This window comes from Octodon degus, unplaced genomic scaffold (genome assembly GCF_000260255.1).
Source record: "Octodon degus isolate 3935 unplaced genomic scaffold, OctDeg1.0 scaffold00178, whole genome shotgun sequence".
In the NCBI taxonomy this organism is placed as follows: domain Eukaryota; kingdom Metazoa; phylum Chordata; class Mammalia; order Rodentia; family Octodontidae; genus Octodon; species Octodon degus.
This window is the reverse complement of record NW_004524754.1, coordinates 3,488,473-3,499,770: the sequence shown is the minus strand read 5'-3', so window position 1 is coordinate 3,499,770 and position 11,298 is coordinate 3,488,473. Positions and strand designations below refer to the sequence as shown.

General features: G+C 40.2%; 1 pseudogene; it reads left to right on the top strand.

Annotated features, from left to right (window-relative positions):
• The first annotated feature begins 10,605 nt into the window (after positions 1 to 10,605).
• LOC111813296 lies at positions 10,606 to 10,706 on the top strand (annotated as a pseudogene).
• Positions 10,707 to 11,298: the final 592 nt, after the last annotated feature.

Below are 11,298 nucleotides of genomic sequence, written 5' to 3'. Positions count from 1 at the left end.
GGGCTCTTCAGAGATGGCTAGATTTAGAGTATGTGACAGTGGAATTGATTCATGGTGCAATGCTGGGCTCAAGGGCACTAAGATTAAGGGTGTGAGTGCTAACTGCCCTAAATAGTCTAGATAAAATAAAAGAGGAAAAATAGATACTGTGAAGGTACCTTGTTGCTTTTGCTGCCTTATGCTTGCCATGAACTGTTTCTCCCTGTACCAATCCACCATGCCTTGGAGCCAGCCAATTATGGACTGAAACCTCTGCAAACTTTGAGTCAAATAATCCTTTTCCCCTTTAACTTTGGGTGTTGAATATTTTGTTTCAGCAATGATAATAGTAACTAAGACAGAATTTGGTACTGAGATGGGGGTGACTATCTGGCTCAGAAGCCTTTGAGAATGCTTGTGGGATGAATTTAGCAAGGTTCAGAGATGTCAGTTGAACAAAGAGAGTGAGAGTGCCTTCAGCTGCTCTGCATGGGAGATTCTGGTCAAAGCTCAAAAGAGTAAATGCTGATAAACATCCTGCTTGGAAGGTTTCTGCTGTTGGATTTGAGACAATGTGTGTTAGACCTTGGCAGAAAGTTTGTCTGCATTTTGCCCATGTTCAAAGACTTTGCCTAAGAATGAGATTAAGAGTGGGGGGCTACTGACTAACTACATGCTGATACCTGTGAACTAAGCAAGTGCACTGAAGATAGCAATGTGTAATAGTAGGGTCATGCTTGGAATGCCTGTCATTCTGGTCTTCTAAATACATGCTGCTTGTCATGACATACCAATTAGTGTCAGACTGTCTCTCAAGTAAATGTTTGTTTTTTTAAAAAATGGTAATAAATGAAAAATAGAGACAAGAAGAAAAAAAATGTCCTGCTACAATGCTGTATATGGTTAGATTTCTAAATTTCTGTGTAAAAATATGTAATTGTTTATTCATATTTTTAATTTTTTTTATTTTTTAAAATTTTTTCTTCATATTCTGTAGGGACTTAACATTTAACATAACAGTACTTGACAGAAAATACCTGTTCCATGTTATGCCTAACATGTTTGATATTCAAACAGTTAGATTAAATCCAACTGCATATGTTGTAGGGTAATAATAAGCTTCTCTTCTGGAGGGTTAATAACCTAAGTTTGCAGACCAAAAATTAAAGAAAAAGAAGGGCTGCAAGGTCAGCCAACATTTTGGCCCTAGCCTTTAAAGGTCAGTGAAGACTCAGGACATAGGAGAACCTATACTGTAACATCATGTAACTCAGTTGTGTCCCAAATTTTCTGATCAAGGAGATTATGGGGCCACAGAGGAAAGTGATCGATGATGTAGAGTGTGCCTAACGAGAGTCACATGGACAGAAAGCATTCTCTTAGGCTTTCACGGTCATGCAATGACCATGACTCATCCACATGGCTGATACTGACAAAAGATCTACAAACTGTGGCACAGGGTTCCAGGATAAATCCTGAGGGGACTTGACTGACCTTATCAGATACAAAAGTTATATTTCTTGTTATATAGGTCTTGCTTTATCTTGGTCTTAACCACCCAGCAGAAAGGTATAAAAATGAGATATAAGGGGTAAAGCCATGTTGGTATGCTGGGCTGTAAATGGCTCAGGTCAACAACTTCTGACATTGCCAGTCCTGTGGATGACTCACTACTATTATGGACTACTGGACTATATTGGAATACTTTGTTGAATTCATGCACCTACAATATTTAAATGACAATGGAATACCCTTCTCTGACAAAACTAAGCAAAAAAGGGGACACAAATGAATGACCATTTTGTATCTGTATATTCAAAATAGTTAGGATAGATATACAGCTACATTCTCTTAATTCAATGATTAAGATTTGTTCTAATTGTGTTTGCGGATAGGATGTCATATCTGCATGTTGTATAATGAATAACCACTAAGACAACAATGTGCAATATATTTACTATTGAAACTGTTCTACTGATTGGTTTTGAAACTGTCTCATTGCCATTTATTTCTAAATAACATTATAAAAAAGAGTGATGGGCTAATTAATTTGTCAAAAGAAATTTCAAGGCAGCCTAATGTTGAGGTGGTGGGATGGCTACTGTTTAGGGATTTTTTTTGCCTGATTTATGATAACAATCAAGAGCAAAAAACCCAATATAATGATTTAAGATGTCTTATGTTTGTCAAAAAATTACTCCAATAACCTGTACACTGCAAAGATGGAGCAAAAGAGATCTTGATTGCTCAGAAAAACATAAACAAAAACAAAAAGCCCAGCAAAACAGGAAAGACATCCGAAGGGGAATCACAAAAAGCAGGAACACTATCTTTTGCAGCCTCAAAATTGGGAACATAGAAGACTTTGCTTTGAAAAGACAGTGCCAGAGAAACATGTTCCAAAAGGGTGGCAGCCTAAAAAAATTGTCCCTCAAGATTTGCTTCATAGGCACTGGACCCCTGCTGCCAAGAGGGAAGGAAGACTGACTTCTGCCCTACCTGGCAGCAGACTTAGCATCATCCATGTGCTGCTGGGTCTAGGTGCATGCAGCATGTAAGTGTTGTGGGATAGAAAAGGTTTCTACCCAGACTTCAGAAGAAGGCCTGGGAGGCCAGGCAGCATGTGCCTGAGATGAGAGTCTGTGAAGCTATGAGGGTGGAACCAAAGGTGCAGTAGAGACCCCAACAGGTTAGAAAAGCCAAAAATGTAGATTGTCCAAAAAAGCTGCAAGAGTGAGCAAAGCCAGCCAAAGAAAAAGTCTTCAGAGCTGGAGCCCACAATGTGAAGGGAAATACATCAGACACTCAAGATTAAATATCACATGGCTACATGCGGAATATGTGAGATGCTTCTGCAAATCCATACTAAAACTCACCCATCACAGATGACCCAATTAGACACAGGTGAAGACAAAGCTGGAGCAGATATTTCTCTAAAGACTGTCTCTAAAATTTCTCCACGTAAGAGGCAGAGACAGACAACAGGCACATGAAGCAATGCTTGACACCAGTAATGTCATGTGTATGCAGATGGAAACGGCTGTGAACTATTGCCTCTAGCCACTAGAGTGCCTAAGGTGGGAGGGGGATAGGCGAGGAAAGGAAAAAGGAGGCAAGGAGAAAGGAAGGGGAGAAGGAAGGGGAAGGCAGGGAGAAAGAGAGGCAGGGAGGGAGAGCGGGAGGGAATAAGGAGGTAAAGAGAGACGAGAGCCAGGTAGCTCAGCAGACTTAAGTGCCTGCTTAGGCAGACACAGCAGCCAGTTTTTGATCCCCTGTATGCCGTGCTGGTGCCAGTCCTGCCTCCAGGGCACACTGAGACAGCAATTGAGACTGGGTGTGGTGGTGTGCACCTGCAATCCCAGTGCTCAGGAGGCTGAAAATAAGAGGATCGCTATGATTCCAATCTACTTAGTGAAACCCTGTAGACCCTGTACTAAATATATAAAGAAAAAGTGAGAGAGATGAGAGAGGGTATAGATTAGAGGTAAAGCATTTGTTTAATGTGTTTGAGGCCCTTGATTCAGTTCCACGAAACAACAAAACAAAGGAAATCATGAACAGAAGAAGCAATGAAGGAAAGAGAAGAGGAGAGGAGAAGGGAGGTGAAGAGAAGAGGGGAGGGGAGAAGAGAGAGGGGAGGGGAGAGGAGAGAGAAGAGCAGAAGAGAGGAGAAGAGAGAAGAGGAGAAGAGGGGAGGAGAGGGCAGAAGGGAGGGGAGGGGAGGGGAGAAAAGTATTGGTTAAGAAGTAGACACTGGGATCTTTGTGTAACCTTGGCAGAGATTTAAAAATGGTGCACCAATGGAAAATAGTATGGAAGATCCTCAAAAAATTGAAAGTCAAATTATTATAAGGTCCAATGTTCTCACTTCCAGATGTTTATCCCAAAGAATTGAAAACAGAGTTGTGAAGAAAAAGTCACACTCTGGTGTTCAAAGCAGCACAGTTCTTAATAGGCAAAGATGGCTCCTCAGGGAACTGAGCAACTTTGTGACCAAAGGTTCCAAAATTTAGCAGCCACGCCAAAAATATTTATTGGGTAGAAATATAGAAAAAAAGTGTAACCAGACAAATGATTTGTTGCAAACTAGGAAAGGATTAATTTCAGATTTGTTTTGAAGAACTGTCCACAAGAGGGCAAGAGTGCTTAATAATGACAAAAGAGGACATTCTGATGGCATGAACCACACAGGTGAGTCTAACCTTGGGGCTAGGATCCAGGAGCAGCTCAGTGAGGATTTGTTGCCCTGGCTCAGAGCACTCCAGAAAACCCTAAACCAGTAGTCCTTAAGGTGCACTGTCTTCTCTTTTAAGTGGAACATATTTCTTGTATTGGACACTCGGTGCCCACATTTCCACTGCCTGCCATCATCAATATGGCCCTGACTTAGATCTTTCTCTTTCTCTCTTCCATCAGGACTTACTGGTTCAGGAGTCATCTCCCTAGAGCCTTCGAAAGATCCATACTCAGAAGAGTTGGAAGTGGGTGTTGGGCAGGTATACGGGTCATGTTTGGCTCTGGGGCAAGGAAGGCACTCTGCCACTCAGCTCTGGAGCCAGCCTATCTGACAGGAAATCCTGCATAGAAGAGTTTACAACAAGCACTGGGAAGGTGGCTTCTCCATATCCCTCCTTCTAAGCTGTGGCCCTTAGTGGCCCTTAGTGGACTGGGTCAGAATTTGACCACCAGTTGTGGTCAGAAATGTCTTTCTTACTTGTCCTTGGATGCAATTTCAAAACAATTCTGAATTCTAGAGTGGTACATCAGTGGTTGCAGGCTTAATCACTTCCTTGAGGAACTCTAAATTTTCTCCATGGTGAATAGAGTAATTTTGACATCTTGCATTGTAAATCCCATATATTGCTCACTTAAGCCTTTCAAGAACTTTTCCTCAGATGTCCCATGGGCCACTATTCTTGCAGGTAATTCTGACCCTTCCATTGTCTTACAGCAGAGTAAGACTCCTCTGTGAGTTTTCCACCTTACTCTCACCCCTCCCCCCAGCTACTAGACAGTAACCTGTTGAAACCCTCAATAGAACTGAGTTGTCCTCCCTGGGGCTCCGTGTCCTTTGACCCTGATAGCCCTGGTCAACTTTTCTATCTCAGATGATACAAGTCTTGCTTCTCTCTCTTGCCTCCATCAGCCAGTGGGAGACCAGTGAGAAGTGGTTCTTCTCTGGCTCAGTGCAGAATGTGCACACACAGATAACCAGCATTGCATACTCAACACTCAGATAATCACAGTGACCACAGCACCACCACCCAACCATGCTGCCTGCACCGATTCTTTCATGACAAGGAATAATATTTTTTAAAAGTTAAAATAGACAAACAGTTAATGTCAGTCTTTTAGAGGAGACAAGATTTTGATGTAGATGTTAGCTGAGTTCTAATTTTATAGTCAACTTGCTCCAAATATAAGATTATTCTGTGCCTATAAAGCCTGGGAGAGGGGTTGATGGCAAACCTAGAATGAAAGGTGACCAAGTAGACAAAGTTGCTGCAGTCTTTCTGGAGGCAGAAGCTGATGGAGGCTGACCCTGTAGGCTAGGCAGCAGGGAGAGATGGTGCACAGGAAACGGCCCTTCCTTAATGAGGTCTCCTCCTTTTGGTGGTAGTTGTTGGGTGGGGGGGGTGTTGCTGTGACTGCTGATTTCCTCTGGGGCCCTGCAGAAGGAAGGTCTCAGCTGTGAACACTGTGTGGAGGCGTTGTGGTAAGTGTGGGGGTGTGAGAAGAGTGCCAGGCAGAGCATGAAGGGTGGGGAAGGGAGCGGACCCAAAGCTCAGGTCAAGCATTCAAACACCACATGGCTGATTGGGGTGGAGGCAAAAGCTCTGTGCCCTAATATATCTCTTTCTCACCAAGAGAATGCCTGGAATGCCCTGTCACTCTTCTTCTTGTATACACTAAGAGGCCCGATAAACACAAAGATCAAATCCAAAGCAGTGTCACTTTATACTTGACTTAAATATGGAGGTCTAAGCTATGTGTTAGGAAACAGTCCCCAGGCAAGTGAGTTTGATGTGGGGGTGGTTTCTCCCAGGAGAAGCTGCCCAAGTAAGGAGGGCACTGTGAGAAGAAGGTGTGCCCACAGGGGGGAGAGGGCACCAAGGGCTAAGCCGCTTCCCTTCCACACTATGGCCAGTCCTAGGCAATCGTGAGTCTCAGGTCAGGGAATGTCAGGGGTGAGCACATCAGATCTCATGTTGCCTGTTTCTCTGAGTGTTCATCTCAGTCTGTAGTTGCATATTGAGTATATATTATCCCTTAATTATTATGGACTGGTCAGTTCTGCAGCATCCCAAACAAGAAGAAAGTGAAGGCTAAATAAAAGAGACAAATGATATGAATTCAGGAATCTAGGAGGATCAAAACCCTGTAAAAGAATTCAAGGTTCTCTGGGGGCTAAGACGAAGATCTTCTTGGAGTGATCCATACTTAGTTATCAAAACAAGGGAGGGTAACAGTGAAGAAAGACAAGAATCTCTCAAGGACTTCTCTGAGGGAGACAGTATGTTAATTTAGGAGAATTATGTTATCTCCAGGAAGGCCTCCACCCAGGAGTGAGATGCCTGCAGCTACAGCCTTTGCCTAGTGAATTGAGGTTGGAGTCAGTTGTCCTTTGCTGTGGCCTTTTCTTGTCCTTTGAGGCACCAAGTCTTCACCCACCATGACAGACCTCAGTGGGACCAGTGACCCACAGAGTGTCATTTACACATCTCCAGGCAAGGGGCCTAGGCCTTGGACAGACTCATAAGTGAACACGAAAAACCAGATGGTAAATATCAAATCCTGCTCAGGACCACATGACAGGGGCCTCCAGCAGTCACACCTGCAGGAATGAGGCTCACTGCTAATGCCTCTGTCCTTCTGCACCTCGGCTGTGGAAGCGGGAGGAGAGGCCTTTTGGATGCTGCTTCCTAATTCAACCTCCACATCTGATGCCGCCTTCTGTGCTATGACTGCACGAACAACCAAGAGGGCAGAAAGAGCACAGCTTGCAGTCACTGCCAGGGCGGAAGCAAATGTCAGGCGGGAAGAAGCGCGTAGGAAATGGTCTGGGTGCTGAGCCTGGTGTGAGACCCACGTTTCTCTGGTGAGCAAATGTATATGCTGCTCTAGTTGCCATATCCTTCCACGGCCAGACACTTTAGATTTGTGAAATATCCTCCTCATATAAGCCAAAGTTTTCCTATAGTAATTAGATCTGCTGGTGTTAGTTCTGATTTCAATGAATTGTTACTGTGTTTTTAAATTTTTTTAATTTTTATTACTGAATATTATACAGACTAGTGGGTTTCCTTTTGGCAAATTCATACAGACATACACTCTACTCCTCCATAACTCCATTCCCCCCTTTTTCCTCCTCCTTCCATCCTCTTCCTCTTCTCTCATACTCTCCCTTCTACTTGTATATATCTCTCTCGTTTTTCCTCTAAATTCCTCACATGAAAGTTTATATGAGGAAGTAATTCCTATAATTTGGGATAAGTCCTCTGTTAAGAACTTAGTGTATCTTATATACATAGAACCTAAAGTGATCCTTGTTATCTACACTTTGCAGATAGAAAACTGAGGTTATGAGATGTTAAATGCTAAACAATCCGTAGGCCAGGCTTCAGATCTGAGTCTGTTTAATTGCGTATTCCAATTATTTTACACTAAACTATGAGAATCACAGCTTTGCACGACAGCACTTCACATATCTGTCAGCAGCTATGAAATATGCTTCATGAAAATTCTATTAGTCAGCTTTGCATCACAGTACCAATACTACTTGCAATAATAAACTTACAAAGAGCAAAGGTTGATTTTGGCTCATAGCTTTGGAGGTTTTAGGGCTTGACTGATTGGCCCTATTGCTCTGGATCTGTGATGAGATAGTACAATTGGTGGGGAGGAAGTGGCAAGACTCTTATCCTGGGACTAAGAATCAGTGAGGAGTAGTAAAGGAAGAGACCAGGCTCCCACAACACCCTTGCAGAGCCCACCCTCAATGCTCTAAACCTTACATGAGGCCCCATGTCTTAAAGGTTCTGCCACCTCCCAGGAGCTCTGTAGGCTGCAGGCCAAGTCCTCAACACGTGAACCTCTGGGGTAGATGCATCCAAACCAGCACAAACTCCCTGTCATTGTTCAGCTGTTCCCATGTCAAAGCAATAACTCCTAGTTGTCATGTTTGGAACCACATACTGGGCCCTCACTCGGTTCTTTAATACATTAGCACAGAACAACTTGTGAACAGATATTACCATTATCGTTTTACAGATGATTCTCAGAGACATGTAGCAGGATGTCAACACATGAAGGAAATGGAGGGAGGATAAAAAACAGCTCTTTTTTCCACCAAAAAGGAGTACTTAAACACTATTTTGTTGTCCTTGGAGTTATTATTTGACTTGGCCAAAAACTGAGATTTAGAAAAAAATTGAAACAATAAGCTCATTCAATGCAACAAGAAAGTGAACTATTGAAAATAACATTGAAATAAACAAACATTGGTAAGCTCAGATAAAGAAAAAGTAAAATGAGAAAGGAAATACTATTTTTCAATTATGATACAATATATATACATATGTATAATTTTATAGCAATGAATTTTATCCATGAGGGAAATTAATTATGTTGTAAAAGACTAACTTAAAATGTGTAGAAGATCCAAATAGATCAGCAATCACAGCAAGAATTGATGATAGCGGAAGATATAACCCTTAAAATGGCATCTGTGCCTTTTCTATTTCCAGCAATGGAAGCTTGCTTGTGCCAGTTTGTTTTAGACCAAACTATAGTTGAAAATAAGTGGAAGAACTCAAATAAATGATAAGAAAACTGTTCAAAGACATTGCAGAAATAGAAGGGCATCAAATTTTTTGCAGGACCAAGATCCAAGCAGGGAAGGAAGTCTATGGTGGCTATTCCAACATTTGATGTGGTTCTTCCTATTGGAATACTTGATTAAAAAATACATACAGCTAAGAAGTTTGACTTCTTAGGGTTTGGTGAACAAATGTTGAGGATCAGAACCCACAAGTGGGAAAGTTTTGGTTGGTTTTCTGGATTTTCAATCTTCAAAACTTATAGATGAGGAATAGAGGTGCCTTCATGAACACCAAAGCCTTACTTAAATCTTGGATTGGGTAACCAGTTGGGCTCAATCTAGAAGCAAAGAAAACATAAGGCTGAGCATATAGCTCAGTAGCACTAACACCTACTTTTCAAGCACAAGGTCCTGAGTTTGATTCCTGATGCCAGAAAAAGGGAAAATATAAACAAGAAATTGTGAAAAATCTAACTCTCTCTAATTTTCTATACATAATGCCTAACGTTTTCCTTTCCTCCTGCCAAATAAGCAAGTATTCAAAAAGGTGAAAATGACTTAAATACAAGAGAAATAACAGGCAATAGAAGTGGATCCACAAATGTTCAGATAGTCAAATTATCAAATACAAACTTTAAAAACAGTTGTAAATATATAAAACAATTAAATGAAAAGATTGCAATTTTGGCAGAGAACTGAAAACTATTTTTTAAAAAAGATTCAGGGATGGGGGTATAGCCCAGTGGTAGAACACTTTCCCACTTGCCTAGTGCAAGGCCCTGGGTTGGAACCCTAGCACTGAAAAACATAAATTTTCAGAAAGATTCAAATAGAAATTTAATGTTTAATAAATATAATGGAAAATGCAAAAATGAATCAAGAATTTCAAAAGCATTTTTAACAGCATATTAGTCTAGCAAAAGTCAGACTGAAGCAGACTAATAAAAGAATAGACAATAGATAAAAGCATACCTGAGATTAATAAGTGGATTAAAAGAATTATACATTTAATTGGAATCACAGGAGAGAAAAATGAGGCAAAACAATATACTGATACAAGATGATTGAAACTTCACAGTGAAATAAAATGTTAAGCCAGAGATTTAAGAATTCATGAGCTTTAAAGAATGAAGCAAAAATGTTATACCTATGTCCATTATAAGAAATCTTATGGACAAATGACAAAACAAATCTAAGAACAGCAGAGGAAAAGCAGACATATCTTCAAAAGAGCAAAAACAACATCAATAGCTTACTTCTAACAAAATTGATAAAAGAAAAAAAAAAGAAAGTAACACAATTCCAGACTTGGAGTTATATTACAAAGCTCCAGTGATAAAAACAGTATGGTAAAAAAAAAAAAAAAAGACATGAAGATCAATGGAACAGAAGAGAGGAAGTAGAAACAACCCCAGGCACATTGAACTACTTGATCTTTGACAAATATGACAGAAATATACACTGGAGGAATGACTGCCTCTTTAACTGTCTATTCACATGCATAAGCCCTTATCTCTCACCATCTACTGAACTAAATTCAAAATTAATTGAAGATCTAAATGTTGGGAAACACTCAGTTTTGTGGAAGATCAAATAGGTAGAATTCTTGAATATACAGTTGTAGGCACAGACTTTCTGGACAGAACCCCAGTGGCAGAAGAGATAGCACCAAGAACCAATAAATCAAATTGTATCAAAGTAAAAAGCTCTGCATAGTGAAGATGAGAACCAAGAAAGTGGAAAATTTTTCCAGCTATTCCTTGGACAGAGGACTAACATCTAGAATATATAAATAACTCAAATGTGCTTGCTTTGCCACACATACACTAAAATTGGAACAATACAGAGATTAGCATGAGCCCTGCACAAGTATGACACACAAATTCTTGAAGCATTCCATATTTTTCTCAAAAAATGCTCTAAAAAATTAGACCCTTGCCCCAAGGTAAAAATAAGCAATAAATACAGAAGAAAATTTCAATGTCACTAGCTAGTAGACAAATGCAAATTAAGACAATACTGAGATTCCATTTTACCCCCAAAACAATGGAGATTATCAAGAAATCAATGACAAGTAGGCTAAATCAATAAAAATATAAAAGATTTCAACAACATAATTAACTAACTTAATTTGTATGTTTAAAATACCATACTTGCTAACTGAAGAACTCATTTCAATTGCACAAGAAATTGACAAAATACATATGCCAAAATTGACCAAATGCTGAATCATAAACAAGTTTCAAAATACTTTCAAAGTATAAAGAACATGGTCTCTGACTACAGCAGATTAAACTAAAAATCAATAGCACAAAGATAACCATAAAGTTGCCATGTGATTGGAAATGAAACAGTGTGTTTCTAAATATTCATAAGAAAAAGAACAAATTAGAATTTTACAAATTAAATTGAAGTGAAAAAATATCAAAACATGTGGCATATAGGCAGATCACTATGAGTCAGAACTAGTAGTGAGACCCTGAACACCCTGTAGACCC